The sequence below is a fragment of the Sturnira hondurensis genome, unplaced genomic scaffold (assembly GCF_014824575.4).
Source record: "Sturnira hondurensis isolate 20B ecotype Veracruz unplaced genomic scaffold, ASM1482457v3 Scaffold0018323, whole genome shotgun sequence".
Classification (NCBI taxonomy): domain Eukaryota; kingdom Metazoa; phylum Chordata; class Mammalia; order Chiroptera; family Phyllostomidae; genus Sturnira; species Sturnira hondurensis.
In genome coordinates, this window is record NW_028090954.1 from 101,334 (window position 1) to 111,984 (window position 10,651).

Below are 10,651 nucleotides of genomic sequence, written 5' to 3' on the forward strand. Positions count from 1 at the left end.
GGCAATTTCTCGGTCGCTTAGAGTTATTGGCTCTGGGACTTTGAGTTCTTCTTGCACCATCTTTTGGGCTGTTCGTGCCTGTTCCATAGTAGAATCAGAGCCCTAAAGTGTTCACTAGAACAGGGCAACTAAGTAGCTGGGTTGTGACGTTGTATGTGGGGGCGGGGTCAAAGAGGGACAATGGCTTCCCGTCTGCCGTCTGCTGCCTGCCGCCTCAGCCCCAGCGCCGCAGCCACCACCGTCACCAGGCCCACGCATTTCGTTCCACTGCACGCGAGTGTTCCACCGCCGTCAGCCCTCCACCACTGGGTTCGCCGCCTGGGGCCTGTGTGGTCCATCTCGCTGTGCGCGAATGTGCGACCTCGGTCAGTCTGCCCCACACCCGGACTGGTTCCAGGCTGCCTGCGCGCCTAGGTCGGGGGATCTGTCCTGCCCAACCCACCTCTGCTGCTGGCTCCGCCTCTCTTACCGTCCGTCGAACAGTTTGTAGTTGTCGGACTCCCGTATAATTCCGTTTTCTGTCCTTTGGTTGTGTCTTTGTTTCTCCACACCTTTGTTGTATTCAAACTTGGTTGTGGGAGAAGGCACAGTGTTTCCACCTATGCCTCCATCTTGGCGGAAGTCTGCCTGAACTTTCTATTTTCCCTTTACATATGGACCACTGGGAGGCTTCCACAAATGCCAGGCATATGATGCTTTGAGTCTCCTTTTGAGAGGCACTGTCAGGGACTAGGTTCTGGCTCCAGAAGAGACATCCTGGGTCAGAAAAGGACCAACTTCATCCCAAGACCATAGTACACACTTGATGCTAAAGAATGTACAACACTACTTTCAGGGTGACGAGGAGGATCATCAAATTCAGTCCTTCCGGGATTCATGGAACAAGCCACTTGGGCCCAAAGAAGGTCAGGGAATTCTCAAAAGCCAAACAGTGAGGGAGGTGTAGCCCTCAATTGCCCAGCCCAAAGTCTGTTAAAAAATAAGTTTTATCGAGGCCCTAGCCTTGCCTACAGAGAGTCTGCTATTTCTCCCTCCTGTCCTGGGTTGTGACAATCAGAGTCCCACAGGAAACAATTCACTGCAGATGTTTCACATGAAAAGACATGAATGCAAAGCTCTTTCTAGAGAGATAACAGAACTAAGGAATCAAACAAGGTATGGTGTGGTGTGGCTTTCGAGAAACTGGCAAAAGCAGAAATCCCATTGACATCACTTAACTAAAGAAAAAAAGGGAAAAGACAGCATTCCTGAAGTCTGGTAGGGGCAAATATTGCCAGAGAAATGATTCTGGAGAGGGAAGGAGCAGTGAAGAAATGTTGCAGGCCCATTGCCCTCCCACCCTCCAAGCTCTCAGTGGTGTCTCCTATCATCCAAACCCAAGCAGGAGGGAGATAGCAGAGAGACTGGGGGAATGAGCATACAGCAATCAGCCTCCCATCAGGGCAGAGAAGAGCAAACGTTGGACCTGGCATGAAGATGGCAGGGGGTAAACCAGAAAACAGCACCCTGGAACGCTGATCTCTGAACTCAAATTGTAGGTGCTGACTCAGAGAGTGGTACAATGCCAACATGGCCTCCAAATGCTCTGCTGGGGAAACAACCTACCCAGTTCTCCCAGAGGCAGAGAAAGCAAGGTGGCAGTGCAATAAAGGGAAACCCAAGACAGTTCTGAAATCACATGTTTGTGTTTCTGTGCATTTCTGTGCTTCATTTAATGTGCAAGTCATGCAAGGCCCTGGCTCAGTACTGCAAGTGGTTAGAGGGTCATCCCAGCACACCAAGGTCTGGGTTTTGATACCCAGGCAGGGCACATACAAGAAACAACTAATGAATGAATAAATGAATGGAACAAGAAATCAGTGGTGCTTGCTCTCTGTCTTTCTCCCTCTCTCTCTAAAAAAAAAAAAAAAATCAGTAAAAAAAAAATGCAAGTCATGCAGGTCAGAGTAAGGCTGGAGGAACTGCTATCAGTAGACTTCCATAGTTTATGGTGAATTTATTTGTCAGTGTGGACTTAGCCTGATGGAATAATATAGCATTTGGGGTGAGCCTGAGGGACTTCCCACCTGATGAGGGACAACCAACTCCTGTCAAAAACCACTGAGGATTCACTTGAGAAGATGCTAAGGCTAGCCTAGAAAATGGTAAGTGGACATAACTATCCTGAGATACACACTTAACCCAGGACATGTTTCTTAAACTCTCTAAATCTCTGCTGCTAACCTGTGCAAGACAGGTTATATCAGTATCTACTTCAAAAGGTTTTTTTGGAAGATTAAAGAAGTTAACATGTATAAAGCACCCAGCTTCCACATGGGGTGTTCAATACAATTAAACTAAATATTCACATAGGCATTTTGGGGTGAGCAATAATCAATAAGAGAATAGGTGAGATAACATCTAGCCTAGATTCTGGGTTTTTTGTTTTGTTTTTGTTTTTGTTTTTGTTTTTTGTCTTACAGACAACCTATCTCACTGAGATAGAGTTGCCTCAGCATAATCCCAGCTGCCCCTGGCTCATATTGTACCTAAGCCTAGGTATGTAGAAGTAGAGAGAGGAGACTCTAGCTGTGGAATGTGTGTAGGGCAGGGCAGGATCAGGAGGTCTAGAAGCCAACCTTGTTCCATTCAGGCACTACCCAGGAAGGCAAGCCAAACTTCTGCCTCAGTGGTGTTCTGAGAGCCTTTAGCTGGGATGTCAGGATCAGGTCCCTGGAAGAAGCAGTATGGAGAGGGCAGGTCTTTGTTACATTTGAAATGTGGTGCATAGTATAAGGTAGAGATCTAATTTTCTCTATTCCACGTGGACAATCAACAGTCACAACACCACCTGAGTATTTCATTTCTCCACACGGATCTGTAACTCTGCAGTTATCATCTATGACCTTTCAATACTGATAAAACACAAAAAGCAATACTAGGGATTACACATACACCATCTTTCTAAAAACTATAAAACCTATATGGAAGCATGCTTATTTCAGGTTAGGAGGTTGTGGAGAGAAGAAACAAAAGGAGATGACCAGGGTAGGATTTTAGCTGTATATAACATTTAATTCCTTCTAAAAGAGAAAAAAAGGATCTGAAACAGTTATTGCAAAATATTCACATCCATTAAACAAAACCTGAGAAGTAGGTAAATCGGTTCTGTTCTATTGTTTTCTTTATTTTCAGTTTGTTTGAACCTCAGTCTCATAATTTCAAAGCTAAATTTAAAGTGTCACCTTGGCAGGGATGACATGTGCACTAGCTCTGTAGCAGGGCTGGGACAGTGCAAGAGAAGCCTCAGGCGGGACTCGATGCCCTGATAGGTTCAGAAACAGCAGTGGCGATGGCAGCAGCAGGTGTTCCCTTGAGCTTCTGAGGATAGTTATGGTGTCTTTCTGGCTCCAGGAGGGGCCCATCTGAGCTAAACTCAACCAGAAGTGATTTTGTGACCCCAGCCAGCTCCTGGAGATTTCCTGAGATGGTCACAGTAGCAGGAAGCTAATGGTCACAGAGAGCAGCAAAGGGCATTCTCAGAAACTGGGAAGTTGGAAAATGCTGCCAGTCACTGTAATATTCAAGGAGATATAAAGAAAGTAATGCTACTTCTACTTGGCTGTTTGAGTGGAAATTGCCAGAAGATCCCACTCCCAGTGGTTCAGGGGCCCTGGCTGAGAACCACTTTCTCAGGCTGAGATGACCCAGAGGGGCTCGGGCAGAGCTGGGAGTAGAGCTCAGAGTCCTGGCTCCTGGCTGACCCACTGCTGCCAGCTCATCAAGTACCCAGCAACCCACAGTGCCCAGAAGCAGGAGAGGTACCAGTTTGTTTTGGGGGAGGGATTGTTGACTAGAGTTGACATGCCAGCACTAAGGAACAAAAACAGCTCTCTCAGCCATGAAGCCCTGGCAGTGTTATTTGGAATGGGAGATCCCTCCACCAGTGTGCTCTGTCTCCAGTAGCACAGGGAAGAGTGGCCCATCCTGACTCCCACCTTCATGGCTGATGATCACTTTCTCAGTTCCCTTCAACCTGGGCTGCCAGGTCTCTGGAATTCTACACAGACAGCCACATTTTTCTCTTATATGAAATTGCCCTGTGTTAAAAAATATTGGCACCTCATGTAATGGAACAGAGCGCAAACCCCGAGGAGGCTAACTCTGGGATAGACGGTGCTGAGGGTGCCCTATCCTGGACATCTCCCTGCCAAAAATGCTCCTTACCTACATTACTCTGTTAAGCTTAAACAAATTTTTAAAGATTATATACATAAGCAAGGAATAGTCTTAAAGAATATCAAACTACATATGGAAAGAAATAAAATATAACTTATAGATATGAGAAATGTTAAATAAAAAGTTGAATTGATAGTTATAATTGGATCTTAACACATTAAGCTAGAGATAATTAGAAACTAAAACATAAGTATGAGACAATTTTTATAATAATGCATAAAGAGAGAAAAAGAACACATAATACTGGTTCATAAAAGGGGAGAAGTGAACTGGGAAGTGGGACAGACCATGCAACCCAGGGCTCCAATGCATGGAAATAAAGCCTCAGCACCTCTGGCTGTACAAACCTTTGGGCATTGTGGCTGTGGGAGAAATCCCCAGCCTCATAGTAGAGTTCATTGGAGAGACCCACAGGGTTCTGCAATGTACACCAAACCACCCACCCAGGAATCAGCACCAGAAGAGCCCAATTTACTTGTGGGTGGTGGGGGAGGTGATTGAAAGCTGGCAGAGAGCTAAACAAGCATCACTGTTCCCTCTCAGAACCTTCCACATACACAGCTCCATGACGCAGTGATATGGGTTGCCCCACCCTGGTGAACACCTGAGGATCCCATCTTACTACATAAGTGCACCAAAGCAAATAAAAAAGACCCATATGAAAGAGCAAATCAAAGCTCCAGAAAAAAGATAACTAAGCAGTGAAGAGATAGCCAGCCTATCAGATGCACAGTTCAAAACACTAATAATCAGGATGTTCACACAAATGGTTGAATATGGTTGCAAAATAGAGGGCAAAGGGAAGGCTATAAAAAGTGAAACAGAGGAAAATGTGCAGAGAACCAAGAGTGACAGGAGGAAACTAGGACTCAAATCAACAGTTTGGAGCAGAAGGGAGAAATAAACATTCAGCCAGAACAGAATGAAGAAACAAGAATTCAAAAAAAAATGAGGAGAGGCTTAGGAACCTCCAGGACATCTTTAAATGTTCCGACATCCAAATCACTGGGAAACAAGAAGCAGAAGAGAAAGAGCAACAGGTGGAACAGTTATTTGAACAAATAATGAAGGAGGACTTCCCCAATCTGGAAAAGGAAATAGACTTCCAGGAAGTCCAGGAAGCTCAAAGTCTCCCAACGAAGTTGGAGCCAAGGAAGCACACACCAAGGCACATCATCTTCACACTACTCAAGACTGAAGATAAGAAGAGATTCATAAAAACAGCAAGAAAAATGGAAACAGTTTCCTACAAAAGAGTCCCCATAAGACTATCAGCTGATTTCTCAAAAGAAAACTTACAGGCAAGAAGGGGCTGGAAAGAAGTATTCAAAATCATGAAGGGAAGGAGCTACAACCAACATTACTCCATCCAGCAAAGCTATCATTTAGAATGGAAGGGCAGATAAAATGCTTCCCACAGAAGGTCAAGTTAAAGGAGTTCATCATCACCAAGCCCTTAGTATATGAAATGTTAAAGAAACTTATTTAAGAAAAAGAAAATGATAAAAAATATGAACAGTAAAATAACAACAAACTCACAATTAGTACAGAATGAACCTAAAAGAAAACAAAAACAAACTAAGCAAACAACTAGAACAGGAAGAGAATCACAAAAATGGACATCACATGGAGGGTTAAGAGTGGGGAGAGGTAGGGTACAATGCGGGAAAAGATACAGAAAATAAGTCGCATAAATGGTAGGTAGAAAATAGACAGTTGGAGGTTGAGAATAGTATAGGAAATGGAGAAGCCAAAGAACCTATATGAACAAAACATGGATATGAAGGATAAAGAAGGTAATAAATTCTACATGACATAAGTGGAAAAAAATCCATATCTCAAAATATCATGGTGAGTCTGCAGAACAGCAAAGTCAAAGGTGACTACCAAGGAAGGAAGATAATTAAAGACTTTCTTATCTACAGTACCTTGAAACCAGAAGATGTAGGTTAATATCTTCAAAGCCTAACAAATAATAACCTTCAACCTAGATTTCTATACCCTGACATATGATCTTCCAAAAATGAGGAGGAAACAAAGACGTTTTCAGACAAGGAAAAGCTGAGAGTTTCTCACCAGCAGACTCTACTTGAAGAAAAGTTGAAAAAATATACTTCACAACTGAGGAAAGTAAATCCCACTAGGAAGGTCTCACTTGTAATAGTGAGGAGAAAGCGGCAGACACATGGGTAAATCTAAATAAACATTGGCTGTATAAAGTAATAATCATAAGTTCTTGTGACATGTTTAAAAAAGAGATATAACTAAACTAATTGACAGTAATAATATGTGGGCAGAAGGAGAAGGTAAGAGTGTTCAAAGGACCTTGAATTATTTGGGATGGGAAAGTTTTAATTTTACTTTAACTGTGAACTTTGATGTCTAAAATATACATATTAAAATGTGTAGGGAGCCATTTAAGAATATAATTTAACAAATTTTAAACTTGTAGCTGACAAATGAGAGGAAACATTCAACTAATCTAAACAAAAGCAAGAAAGAAAAGGAAAATAAATATTAAAAAACTGAGAAAAAGCACCTTTTGTAGAAATAAAGATTAGAAAGCACTAAACAAAATGGAAGAAAGATGATATGACCCCATGGGAGAGGGCAGTGGAGGGGGCAATGTTGCCCCCTCCTGGAACCAGCTCAGCAGGGGAGTGTGGGGAACCCTTTAGTGCACCCTGAAGATACTTTTGTTGACAGTGCCCAAGAAGCAATTAGGGCATCCTAGCCCACCCCCAACGCTGAATAGTCTCGAAGAGTCACCCACACACATGTCCTTCAAAAGTATAATTTAAATGAAAAGCAAAGTACTTGTTAGGTAAGGGCAGAAAACAAGTACTCTAGGTATCCCCACTCAACCTCCAATACATACTACACATTCCAGCCAGTGTACCTGTGATGGTCACATGCTAAGATTTCATTTGCACGTATTTGAGAATCGAGTTGGAAGATGGCGACCGAGTAGGAGGGAGCAGATTCCACTTCCCCCTAAACACAGGAGAAGATTCCACTTCCCCCTAAACACAGGCTGATCTACAGAGGAACAGAGCAAACAGCCAGCAGTACCCCAACATATATGAAAATAAGAGACCAGAAATTGTAGCGGACACTGAAAAACCAGAAGGCAAGGAGACTACTCCAAGATAGTAAGGTCCCAGAGACCAGCACTGAGATGCAGCTGTAGCCTCAGCCCTGGGGCCTGACACTCAGCAACCAGTGTTCCAGGGCAAGCGCTGGATCTTGGGAGCCATGGCAATGGAACAGAGTCCTTGGGAGAAAGCTGGGTCAACTGCTCTTTTCCTCCCCGACCGAACAGGTTTAGAACAGCACCAGGAGAGACCTGGTTGCTTAAAGTTGCACAGAGGGGAATAAGGACAAACAGGCAAACACACAGGGGCCATGATCAACCGCCAAGTCTGTGGTCGCTGCCTTGGGAGAGTTGAGAGCACCACACTGATGCTCACTGACCCTGATAGTCATGGGTCTGGCTGGAGAATTGGGCTGTACTGAGTGGCAGGCTGTACTGAGTGGGAGGAATTTCTCAAAAAGTAAAACTGTTTGGGAGATTATCTTGCGACAGCTGCTTGGCCTACTCCCCACCAGCCAGGCAGCAATCCCGAGATTTCAGGGAAGTTCCTGCCTTTCCCCATAGCACTGGGAAAGATGCCTGCCTTGGTCTCCCAGCAGACCAAGGCAGATTGGCTGGGCGGGCACGCATGTGCACCCACACTCCAGCCCACAGTGATAACTCCTGGGAAACAGTGCTCTGAAGAAGACCTAGATCTCCCACCTACAGCACTGGGAGAGGCAACAGACTTGCTCTTGGGAGACTGCTTGCAGGACTGGCTGAGTACACCCTGGAAAGAAAGAAAGGCCACACCAATCCCCCTCAGCCTGCTACAGCCAGCAAGACCAGAAAAACTGGTTTGGCCACTTTGAAACAAACAAGAAGTGTGTGTTTTTAAATCTTTTTTTTTTAATTTGTATTATTGTTTAGCTTTCAATACATTTTCCCTCTGTTTCCTTCTTTCCTGTTTCATTCCTCCTTCCTTTCTTTCCAAATTTTTCTCTTCTTCCTCACTTCTCCTGGTCCTCTTTCTCTGGTAATACCAAAAAATGAGACAAAATGCTTGGAACTGTGAAACGACAAGAGTTGGACCAGAAGAGAAAGACTCCCAAAAGTTGAGACAGTGAGACAAATTTCACTTTGCTATTGCAGAAACTACAAGCTACTGCATATTTGTATTATTATTTTTCATTATTCTTACATCTTTTATTTTAATAGTATTTTTGTACACCTCTTCTTTCTGTATAGTCTTCTAAGTATGCCTCATTATATTGTACCATTTGACAGGTTTCCCCTGTTCTCTCTTCCACAGTGTATTGCTAATTTACTGACCTTCATGTCACTTGTGTTCCTTTAGCACACTACTCAAGGTCTTCCACCCCCTATTCTTGTTATTCAGATCACATAGATTCTGTCATATGATTGTTGCTCTAATATTATTGTAAATAATAGCCATTCCACACAACTGTAAATACTTCACAGCACCCCTCCCAGATCTTAGCCCACTTCACTGTTTCCTGAACTCTATTACTGTAGTGATTAATCCTATTTTCTCACACACTACACCTATTTACTATCCTTTAGTCTCACCTTACCTCAGAATCTCACCTCCCACAACCTCGCTGCTTTCTAAATCCAACTCACAATCTTTCCCTCACCAACAAGAGTCTTCTTTCCATCCTTTCTTAAAAGTGGCTAGTTGGGTGAAAGATCACAGTTAACAACATACGTAGCCAAAGGGTCTTCCATCCCTTCTCTACCAGCTGCCACTATAAATATCATAGAATACTCTCCTGCTGTCATAAACCATTTTGCCTTCCCCTCCAATGGATCACAAAAAAAAAGAGTAAGTGAAGGAGGTGAACACCAGGATACCCACTGGAAGAGGAAAACCAACAACAAAGGAACCACCAACACATAACAACAAAAGAAAATGAAGAAAGAAGTGGAAACCACACAAACCTCAATCTAGGACCTATCTGGAAATACAACTAAATCGTGGAGAAACTACCCAGTATAAACACCTGAAAAAGAGCAAAAGAGAATCCTCAAAACCTTGTGCACATGGAAGAACTAGCGTCAACACAACCTGCCCTCACCAGCACAAGAAACTACAAAAGGTAATGGACAGAGGGACATCAGTTAAGAAACTGGTGGGAAGGTCCCACCAAAGAAAGACCTTAAAGTGATCAAAACCCAAAGACAATCACAGAGCCAACTAAAAGGACAGCCCAAGACAAGTGAGCTTCAGAGATCAAGGAGACCACACTACTGAATCTCACAAGTGTTCTAGCACAGATGTTCACACCATAAACCCAGGGAGTCAGAACAAATCAATTTAAGAAGCTGAAGCTAACAAGAAGAGTCTCACTAAAAATGGAAAGACAAAGAAACAATCCCCAAATGAAAGGAAAGGGGAAGCCTCAGTAAGAACTCTAAATGAAATAGAGGCAAGTCAGCTATCAGATATTGAATTCAAAGCACTGGTTATCAGGAAGTTCAAAGAGCTCACAATGAGCTACCACAAACTACAGAGAAACTACAATGAACTCATTACAAAGTACATCGACATGAAAAAGGATATAGAAACTATCAACAAGGACCAAGAGGAAATGAAAAATACAATTTCTGAACTGAAGAACTCAGTGGAAGGAATCAAAAGCAGTCTCAAGGAAACAGAAGATCAGATCAGTGAGTTGAAGGACAAAGTAGAAAGAAAGCATTCAGAAAGAGCAAGAAAAAGAGAAGAGGCTCAGAAAGAATGAAGAGGAATTAAGAGAAATTCAAGAGAATATGAAACTTAATACTATCACAATAATAGCAATACCAGGCAAAGGAAAAAAGCAAGGGATAGAAAACCTATTTCAAAAACCAATTATGGAAAACTTCCATAATTTGATGAAAGAAGTTAAACAAATCCAGAAAACACAGAGAATCCCAGTCATGATGAACCCAAAGAAGCCAACTTCAAGACACATCATAATTAAAATGGCAAAATTCAAAGACATAGAGAGAATCTTAAAGTCAGCAGGGGAGAAACAGAAAGTAACACACAAGGGGGCTCCAATAAGGTTAGCTGCTGACTTCTCTATAGAAACCCTCCAAGCAAGAGGAGAATGGCAAGAAATATTCCAAGTATTAGAACCAGAGGACGGCAACCGAGGCTACCCAGCAAGGCTCTCAATCAGGATAGAAGGCCAAATAAAGAGCTTCCAGGACAGAGGAAGTCTAAAAGAATACATGTCCACAAAACCAGCCCTGCAAGATATGCTAAAGGGACAGCTATAAGGAAAGGAAGAAAAAGAGACAGACAGAGAGGAGCACAGGTACAAAAATGGCAATGAATACCTATCAAAAATA